We start from the raw sequence: 11592 nt of genomic DNA, 5'->3' as shown, positions 1-11592 counted from the left end.
GTTTTGTTTGTCAAGAAGAAGGATGGTACATTTAGGTTGTGTATTGACTACAGAGAGTTGAACAAACTTACCATCAAAAACCGTTATCCACTGCCGAGAATTGACGACTTATTTGATCAACTACAAGGCTCGTCGGTTTATTCGAAGATCGATTTACGTTCTGGATATCATCAAATGCGAGTAAAGGAGGATGATATTCCAAAAACTGCTTTTAGGATGCGTTATGGTCATTACGAGTTTATGGTTATGCCGTTTGGATTGACTAACGCACCAGCTGTGTTCATGGACCTTATGAACCGAGTGTGTGGGTCATATCTTGACAAGTTTGTCATTGTTTTCATCGATGACATACTTATTTACTCAAAGAATGATCAAGAGCACGAAGAACATTTGAGAAAAGTGCTAGAAGTATTGAGGAAAGAAAAACTGTACGCTAAGTTTTCAAAGTGTGCATTTTGGTTGGAAGAAGTTCAATTCCTCGGTCACATAGTGAACAAAGAAGGTATCCAGGTGGACCCGGCAAAGATCGAAACCGTTGAAAAGTGGGAAACCCCAAAAACTCCCAAGCATATACGTCAATTTTTAGGATTGGCTGGTTACTACAGAAGATTCATCCAAGATTTCTCCAAAATAGCAAAACACTTGACTGCTTTAACGCATAAAGGGAAGAAATTTGAATGGAAGGATGAACAAGAGAAGGCGTTTCAATTATTGAAGAAAAAGCTAACTACGGCACCTATATTGTCATTGCTTGAAGGGAATGATGATTTTGTGATTTATTGTGATGCATCAAAGCAAGGTCTCGGTTGTGTATTAATGCAACGGACGAAGGTGATTGCTTATGCGTCTAGATAATTGAAGATTCACGAGCAAAATTATACGACGCATGATTTGGAATTAGGCGCGGTTGTTTTTGCATTAAAGACTTGGAGGCACTACTTATATGGGATCAAAAGTATTATATATACCGACCACAAAAGTCTTCAACACATATTTAATCAGAAACAACTGAATATGAGGCAGCGTAGGTGGATTGAATTGTTGAATGATTACGACTTTGAAATTCGTTACCACCCCGGGAAGGCAAATGTGGTAGCCGACGCCTTGAGCCGGAAGGACAGAGAACCCATTCGAGTAAAATCTATGAATATAATGATTCACAATAACCTTACTACTCAAATAAAGGAGGCGCAACAAGGAGTTTTAAAAGAGGGAAATTTAAAGGATGAAATACCCAAAGGATCGGAGAAGCATCTTAATATTCGAGAAGACGGAACCCGGTATAGGGCTGAAAGGATTTGGGTACCAAAATTTGGAGATATGAGAGAAATGGTACTTAGAGAAGCTCATAAAACCAGATACTCAATACATCCTGGAACGGGAAAGATGTACAAGAATCTCAAGAAACATTTTTGGTGGCCGGGTATGAAAGCCGATGTTGCTAAATACGTAGGAGAATGTTTGACGTGTTCTAAGGTCAAAGCTGAGCATCAGAAACCATCAGGTCTACTTCAACAACCCGAAATCCCAGAATGGAAATGGGAAAACATTATCATGGATTTCATCACTAAATTGCCAAGGACTGCAAGTGGTTTTGATACTATTTGGGTAATAGTTGATCGTCTCACCAAATCAGCACACTTCCTGCCAATAAGAGAAGATGACAAGATGGAGAAGTTAGCACGACTGTATTTGAAGGAAGTCGTCTCCAGACATGGAATACCAATCTCTATTATCTCTGATAGGGATGGTAGATTTATTTCAAGATTCTGGCAGACATTACAGCAAGCATTAGGAACTTGTCTAGACATGAGTACTGCCTATCATCCACAAACTGATGGGCAGAGCGAAAGGACGATACAAACGCTTGAAGACATGCTACGAGCATGTGTTATTGATTTCATAAACAGTTGGGATCGACATCTACCGTTAGCAGAATTTTTCTACAACAACAGCTACCATTCAAGCATTGAGATGGCGCCGTTTGAAGCACTTTATGGTAGAAAGTGCAGGTCTCCGATTTGTTGGAGTGAAGTGGGGGATAGACAGATTACGGGTCCGGAGATAATACAAGAAACTACCGAGAAGATCATCCAAATTCAACAACGGTTGAAAACCGCCCAAAGTCGACAAAAGAGCTACGCTGACATTAAAAGAAAGGATATAGAATTTGAAATTGGAGAGATGGTCATGCTTAAAGTTGCACCTTGAAAAGGCGTTGTTCGATTTGGTAAACGAGGGAAATTAAATCCAAGGTATATTGGACCATTCAAGATTATTGATCGTGTCGGACCAGTAGCTTACCGACTTGAGTTACCTCAACAACTCGCGGCTGTACATAACACTTTCCACGTCTCAAATTTGAAGAAATGTTTTGCTAAAGAAGATCTCACTATTCCATTAGATGAAATCCAAATCAACGAAAAACTTCAATTCATCGAAGAACCCGTCGAAATAATGGATCGTGAGGTTAAAAGACTTAAGCAAAACAAGATACCAATTGTTAAGGTTCGATGGAATGCTCGTAGAGGACCCGAGTTCACCTGGGAATGAGAAGATCAGATGAAGAAGAAATACCCGCATTTATTTCCAGAAGATACGTCAACACCTCCAACTGCTTAAAATTTCGGGACGAAATTTATTTAACGGGCAGGTACTGTAGTGACCCGAACTTTTCCATGTTTATATATATATTAAATGAAATTGTTATTTACATGATTAAGTGTTTCCAACATGTTAAGCAATCAAACTTGTTAAGACTTGATTAATTGAAATAGGTTTCATATAGACAATTGACCACCCAAGTTGATCGGTGATTCACGAACGTTAAAACTTGTAAAAACTATACGATGACATATATATGGTTATATATATAGTTAACATGATTTTATTATAAGTATGTATCTCATTAGGTATTTTAACAATGAGTTATATACATAAAAATGAGACTATTAATTTAAGAAACTCGAAAACGATATATATAACGATTATCGTTATAACAACGTCTTACTAGGTACATATGAATCATATTAAGATATTGATATACTTGGTTAATTATGTTAAATGATAATTAAATATATTGTTAAGTGTATTAACAATGAAATACATATGTAAAAATAAGACTACTAACTTAATGATTTCGAAACGAGACATATATGTAACGATTATCGTTGTAACGACATTTAACTGTATATATATCATACTAAGATATATTATATATCATAATATCATGATAATATAACAATTTAACATCTCATTTGTTATAATAAACAATGGGTTAACAACATTCAACAAGATCGTTAACCTAAAGGTTTCAAAACAACGTTTACATGTAACGACCAACGATGACTTAACGACTCAGTTAAAATGTATATACATGTGTGTTTTAATATGTATTTATACACTTTTGAAAGACTTCAAGACACTTATCAAAATACTTCTACTTAACAAAAATGCTTACAATTACATCCTCGTTCAGTTTCATCAACAATTCTACTCGTATGCACCCGTATTCGTACTCGTACAATACACAACTTTTAGATGTATGTACTATTGGTATATACACTCCAATGATCAGCTCTTAGCAGCCCATGTGAGTCACCTAACACATGTGGGAGCCATCATTTGGCAACTAGCATGAAATATCTCATAAAATTACAAAAATATGAGTAATCATTCATGACTTATTTACATGAAAACAAAATTACATATCCTTTATATCTAATCCATACACTAACGACCAAAAACACCTACAAACACTTTCATTCTTCAATTTTCTTCATCTAATTGATCTCTCTCAAGTTCTATCTTCAAGTTCCAAGTGTTCTTCATAAATTCCAAAAGTTCTAGTTTCATAAAATCAAGAATACTTCCAAGATTGCAAGTTTACTTCCAAGTTTTCTAAATCCATTCCAAATAATCATCCAAGATCAAGAAACCTTTGTTACTTACAGTAGGTTATCTTTCTAATACAAGGTAATAATCATATTCAAACTTTAATTCAATTTCTATAACTATAACAATCTTATTTCGAGTGGAAATCTTACTTGAAATTGTTTTCGTGTCATGATTCTGCTTCAAGAACTTTCAAGCCATCCAAGGATACTTTTAAGCTAGATCTATTTTTATCATTTCCAGTAGGTTTATCCAAGGAACTTGAGGTAGTAATGATGTTCATAACATCATTCGATTCATACATATAAAGCTATCTTATTCGAAGGTTTAAACTTGTAATCACTAGAACATAGTTTAGTTAATTCTAAACTTATTCGCAAATAAAAGTTAATCCTTCTAACTTGACTTTTAAAATCAACTAAACACATGTTCTATATCTATGTGATATGCTAACTTAATGATTTAAAACCTGGAAACACGAAAAACACCATAAAACACGACTTGTAACTTATTTTTCCGACTATAAACCTATACTTTTTCTATTTAGATTCATAAAATAGAGTTCAATATGAAACCATAGCAATTTGATTCACTCAAAACGGATTTAAAATGAAGAAGTTATGGGTAAAACAAGATTGGATAATTTTTCTCATTTTAGCTACGTGAAAATTGGTAACAAATCTATTCCAACCATAACTTAATCAACTTGTATTGTATATTATGTAATCTTGAGATACCATAGACACGTATACAATGTTTCTACCTATCATGGCGACACATCTATATATATTTCGGAACAACCATAGACACTCTATATGTGAATGTTGGAGTTAGCTATACAGGGTTGAGGTTGATTCCAAAATATATATAGTTTGAGTTGTGATCAATACTGAGATACGTATACACGGGGTCGTGGATTGATTCAAGATAATATTTATTGATTTATTTCTGTACATCTAACTGTGGACAACTAGTTATAGGTTACTAACGAGGACAGCTGACTTAATAAACTTAAAACATCAAAATATATTAAAAGTGTTGTAAATATATTTTGAACATACTTTGATATATATGTATATATTGTTATAGGTTCGTGAATCAACCAGTGGCCAAGTCTTACTTCCCGACGAAGTAAAAATATGTGAAAGTGAGTTATAGTCCCACTTTTAAAAGCTAATATTTTTGGGATGAGAATACATGCAGGTTTTATAAATGATTTACAAAATAGACACAAGTACGTGAAACTACATTCTATGGTTGAATTATCGAAATCGAATATGCCCCTTTTTTAATAAGTCTGGTAATCTAAGAATTAGGGAACAGACACCCTAATTGACGCAAATCCTAAAGATAGATCTATTGGGCCTAACAAACCCCATCCAAAGTGCCGGATGCTTTAGTACTTCAAAATTTATATCATATCCGAAGGGTGTCCCGGAATGATGGGGATATTCTTATATATGCATCTTGTTAATGTCGGTTACCAGGTGTTCACCATATGAATGATTTTTATCTCTATGTATGGAATGTGTATTGAAATATGAAATCTTGTGGTCTATTGTTACGATTTGATATATATAGGTTAAACCTATAACTCACCAACATTTTTGTTGACGTTTAAAGCATGTTTATTCTCAGGTGAATACTAAGAGCTTCCGCTGTTGCATACTAAAATAAGGATAAGATTTGGAGTCCATGTTTGTATGATATTGTGTAAAAACTGCATTCAAGAAACTGATGTCGATGTAACATATTTGTATTGTAAACCATTATGTAATGGTCGTGTGTAAACAGGATATTTTAGATTATCATTATTTGATAATCTACGTAAAGCTTTTTAAACCTTTATTTATGAAATAAAGGTTATGGTTTGTTTTAAAAATTAATGCAGTCTTTGAAAAACGTCTTATATAGAGGTCAAAACCTCGCAACGAAATCAATTAATATGGAACGTTTTTAATCAATAAGAACGGGACATTTCATCAGTAGGAGGAGACTGTGTCTCCGTAGGCGTATAAGGATGAGTGGATTGGGAAGTAGTGGGTGGTATAGTAGTAGTGGTGGTAGTCTCAGCAGGAGGAGACTATGTCTCCGTAGGCTTATGAGGATGAGTGGATTGAGAAGTAGTTGTTGGTATAGTAGTAGTGGTGGTACTCTCACTAGGAGGAGAAGTGGTCGTAGGGGGATCAGTAGTAGCGGGAGTAGAAAGATGAAACGAACGAGAGAAGAGATTTGGCAGAGGGTCCAGAAAATCGTAAGAAGGCGACTGATTCGGTGTCATGGAACCGAACGGGGAGGAGGTCTCATCGAATGTGACGTGACGAGATAAGATAATTTTGTTGGTTGTCAGGTTTAGGCAACGGTAACCTCGGTGATTAGAGGGATACCCAAGAAATATGCAGGGAGTAGAGCGAGGAGCGAGTTTCTTTGTGGTGTTAAGGTGGGGATAGCAAAGGCATCCGAAGACGCGAAAAGTTGAATAGTTAGGTTTTTGTTTGTAGAGACGGGTGTGAGGAATATCGTGATTAATAGCGGAAGATGGGAGAATGTTAAGAAGATAAGTGGCCATGTGAAGAGTTTCTACTCAGTAAGTGGATGGAAGATGAGCTTGAAAAAGGAGAGTGCGAATTAGGTTGTTGATGGTGCGAAGCATGCGTTCGGACTTCCCATTTTGTTGAGAAGTTTGAGGACACGAGAATCGGATTTGAATGCCATTAGATTGGAGAAGCTGGTGGAATGCGGTGTTATCAAATTCACCACCGTGATCACATTGAAACGTTTTTATTTCTTGTTTAAATTGTGTTTTTACAAAGGAGCGAAATTGTATAAATGTATTAAGTGCATCAGATTTACGGCGTAGAGAAAAAACCCAAACATAGTGAGAAAAATGATCTAGGAATATAATGTAATATTTTAAACCACTAAAACTAGCAACACGAGACGTCCATAAGTCGGAATGAATAAGTCGGAATGAATAATGTCAAAAACAGAATTAACATTAGAACTAGAAACAGAAAAGGGGAGTCGTACATGTTTGCCAAGCTGATAAGCATGACAAAACACGGGAGACACACTTTTATTACAAATAATATCTTTATTAGAAACAAGTCTACGCAAAACATCATTCCTGGGATGCCCGAGACGTTGATGCCACGTCGAACGGGAGGTGAGGAGAGCTTGATGGTGTAACAACCCTGCTTTTTCCGTTACTTCCGTTAAACTTCCGTTAGTTTACTTAACGGCGATTATTTAACTTTTGTGCGTTTACGTGTAATAAATTCATATTTGATCTTTGGAGGGTTACAATAATTAATATGGGTCGATATTAATTCAAATAAATATTTCGGATAATGAAATGCGATAAAAACGATACGATTTTGATAACTGCTTTTTGAGCAACGAAACGCTCGGGTTTATTTTAATAATTAATTTATTAATTGTTAACTTATTTAAAATAATTAATTTATTGGGTTTTTAATAAATTAATGTTTGGTTGCGTTTTACGATCGGTTTAGCGTTCCGGGCCTTTGGTACGACTAAACGGCACTTGAAATGGGCCACGAACACAAGGAATTGCAAAACACGAGCCCGAGGATACCCCATTTGGCCATGTTCGGCCGACCCCCACCCCCTTCCCCCTTATTTTGTTAATTGTTGGTTTAATTGAGGGACTTAATGGCAATTAGTGGTATTTGGCCTAACTATATATGGACTAGTGTACCTAGACTGCTCATATATTTTCCCAAACCCTATTTTCAGTCGACACTTTCTCCCTCCCTGGCTACCTTTCACGTCGACACACCCCCACCAAGCAATCACCATTAATTTTCAATTTTTGCTCAAGTCTTGAACACGAAAAGTGTAATTCTCGATCTCCTCTACGTATTGGTGTGTGATAGTGCTCCAAATGAACATATATTTAGTAGCAATATCCTCCCAATATGTAAATTATTTAGTTGTAATTGTCCTATTTTAAGTTGTAATCGTTTATACTAAATAAGTGCGAAGACAAAAGGCGAAAACGACGATTTGAAGACGCAAATGACCAAAAAGCTCAAATGTACAAGATACAATCCAAGTGGTTCAATTTATTGATGAGAAACGTCTAAAAATGACAAAAGTACAAGTTGCGGAACGCAAAGTACAAGATATTAAATTATACGAAAGGACGTTCGAAAATCTGGAACCGGGACCTGAGCCAACTATCAACGCCCGACGCAACGGACCAAAAATTATGAGTCTACTATGTACAAGAATATAATATAATATATATATAATTATATAAAATTATATATATTATATTATATAATTAAATATAACGTCGACAAGCTAGCAAACAAAGTAATTGGGCATGGCCAGACTGGCCATGCGATCGCATGAGATTAACACTGAGAACTCATGCGATCGCATGAGCCTCAGGATCAGACCACATCTTTAAATAGCCAGCCTTTCTGCTCGATTCTTTAACACATATACATATATACTCCTCTGTAATAATATATATATATATATATATATATATATATATATATATATATATATATATATATATATATATATATATATAGTATAGTGTAGTTTTATATTAGATTAGTTTTGGGTTATGCAAAGGTTATTTTACTGGTTTTAAAGTCGGAGCTCTGTCCGTGTAACACTACGCGATAAATAATCAATGTAAGCTATGTTCTTCTTTTTAAATTAATGTCTCATACTTAAGTTATTATTATGCTTATTTAAGACGAAGTAATCATGATGTTGGACTAAAAATAATTACTAAAAATGGGTAATTGGGCTTTGTACCATAATTGGGGTTTGGACAAAAGAACGACATTTGTGGAAATTAGACTATGGGCTATTAATGGGCTTTATATTTGTTTAACTAAATGATAGTTTGTTAATTTTAATATAAAGATTACAATTGGATGTCCCTATAAATAACCATATACACTCGATCGGACACGATGGGCGGGATATTTATATGTACGAATAATCGTTCATTTAACCGGATACGGAAATGGATTAATAGTCTATGGAATTATTAAAACAGGGGTAAAATTATGTACAAGGACACTTGGCATAATTGATAACAAAGTATTAAAACCTTGGGTTACACGCAGTCGATATCCTGGTGTAATTATTAAACAAAGTATTAAAACCGTGTTACAGTTTTAGTCCCCAATTAGTTAGAATATTTAACTTCGGGTATAAGGATAATTTGACGAGAATACTCGCACTTTATATTTATGACTGATGGACTGTTATGGAAAAAAACTAGACAGACATATTAAATAATCCAGGACAAAGGACAATTAACCCATGGGCATAAAACTAAAATCAACACGTCAAACATCATGATTACGGAAGTTTAAATAAGCATAATTCTTTTATTTCATATTTAATTGCACTTTTAATTATCGCACTTTTATTTATTGTCATTGTATTTAATTGCACTTTTAATTATTGTATTTTATTTCATCGCACTTTTATTTATCGCAATTTCATTATCGTTATTTACTTTACGTTTTAAATTAAGTTGTATTTATTTTTAATATTTTACATTAGGTTTTAACTGCGACTAAAGTTTTAAAATCGACAAACCGGTCATTAAATGGTAAACCCCCTTTTTATATATTATTATATATTATTATATATTATTATATATATTTTGTACAAATATAGTTATTTAAAATATAGTGTGAAATAAGCCATCTCTCTGTGGAACGAACCGGACTTACTAAAAACTATACTACTCTACGATTAGGTACACTGCCTATAGTGTTGTAGCAAGGTTTAGGTATATCACATCTGTAAATAAATAAATATCTTGTGTAAAATTGTATCCTATTTAATAGTATTTTCCTGCTAAAATTTATAAGCTATTTTATATACACCTCGCATAACTATCAAGTTTTTGGCGCCACTGCCGGGGATCCGGCGAAACACTATATTTTATAAATATATTTGTATATCATTTTTAGAAAAACAATAAAAAAAAAACCAAAAATATAAAAATATAAAAAGAAAAACAAAAATTTATATATTTTTAAGAGTTTGTTAAAAGTTTTATAAAGTTCCTTTATTTTTATTTTAGTTTATAAAAATATAAGTTTTATTTAAAAACAGAAAATTAGAAAACAGCAAAAAAAAAATTAAATAAAAACTCTCGGGCCTGAACACTGTAGCAGCCCAGCTCCTGGCCCGAAACCCTACCTCATGCGATCGCATGAGATTTTAACTATCAAACCATGCGATCGCATTGCTTGACTTGACAGGCCTGGTAACCTCAGCCGACAGTTTAGGGTTTAAATTAATAATAATTATTAATTTTATAACCCTAATTAGGTTAGATTAGTTAAATATTTAATTTAGTTATTTATTTAATTTGTATTTTTAAGTTTAATTAGTTTTATAAAATATAAAATTAATACTTTTATAAAATAAATAATATAAAAATAATATTTTTATAAAAATTGTATTTTCATAAACTTTAGTTTTATTTTTATATTTTGTACCTTTTTAATCGGTTTAGCGTAATATTTGTATTTTTCGCTCGTACTTAGTTTTAATTATAGTTTTTGCCTTAGTTATTTTTACTTCTAGATTTTTAGGCTTTGCCGTAAAATCTCTTAAGTACTTTTTCTTTAGACTAAGATCTAGGTGCTTTAGAATTTTGCGACGCCATTTTTATATTTTAGTACTTTTTTAAGATATTGCCATTTGGGATATAGTTTTACTTGTAAGCTTTAATATTTTTAGGCGCAACTTTTAATTTTTAAGTTTTTAGTTCCTTTTTAAGTTTCGACGCGCTACTTTCTTATTTTTATTTTTCGACGCCTATTATTTTTCAAACTTTTATTTTTCGACGTTTTTCGACGCGCTTCTTTTTCTTTCTAATTTCTCGACGATCTAGTTTTTAGGACATAGAATTTTCTATTTCTTCTCTAGAATTTCAAAAACGAAAAATTATTTTAAGCGGTTAAATTGATAGACATCCAAATTTTCTGGTTCGTAGTAATAGTTGGATTTGTTAGTGGCTGAGTTGTGAGCTTCCGATTTAAAGGGTTCTGGCTCCCTGCTGCATCTATTGGCTATTCGAAACGTGTGCAAAATCAGAAAAGTCTATTAATTTGATAACTTATATAATTTTTAGTTTTATAACTAATAGGATAATTAGTAAATGCACCACATTGTAGCTAAAATTTGACCATCGCAATAAAATGGAAAATTTTGAAAACAAGGCTATGGAAACTCTTTTTGATATCCAAAATCAATTAAATCAATACTCTCAAACGGGTGCTGATGACAATTTGTTCGGTCAATCTTGGATCACGAATGACGAAACAATAACTTGTTGTGAAATCTGTGGAGATTATCACTCAACATGGGAATGTTATTATTACGTACCTATGGATAATTACGCACCCATGGAACCTGAATGGAACGATTATGAAGAATACAATTCATATTGGGATTATTCCCAAGAATATTTCCAAACTCAACAACTAGAAGACGAGGAAAATTATGTGTCTGAAAATCTTTTAGACAATATGAAAATCAAACTCGAAGAACTCGATGCTCAAAATGAACAAATGAGAGAGTTTATAAATCGGCAAGCTGAAACTCTATCAGATTACACACCTGTTGATCTGAGGAGTATTGTGCAAGAAAATCTCATATCATTGAATTTTGATGAATTCG

The sequence above is a fragment of the Rutidosis leptorrhynchoides genome, chromosome 6, assembly GCF_046630445.1.
Source record: "Rutidosis leptorrhynchoides isolate AG116_Rl617_1_P2 chromosome 6, CSIRO_AGI_Rlap_v1, whole genome shotgun sequence".
NCBI classification, from domain to species: Eukaryota; Viridiplantae; Streptophyta; class Magnoliopsida; order Asterales; family Asteraceae; genus Rutidosis; species Rutidosis leptorrhynchoides.
Note: the sequence above shows the minus strand (reverse complement) of the source record.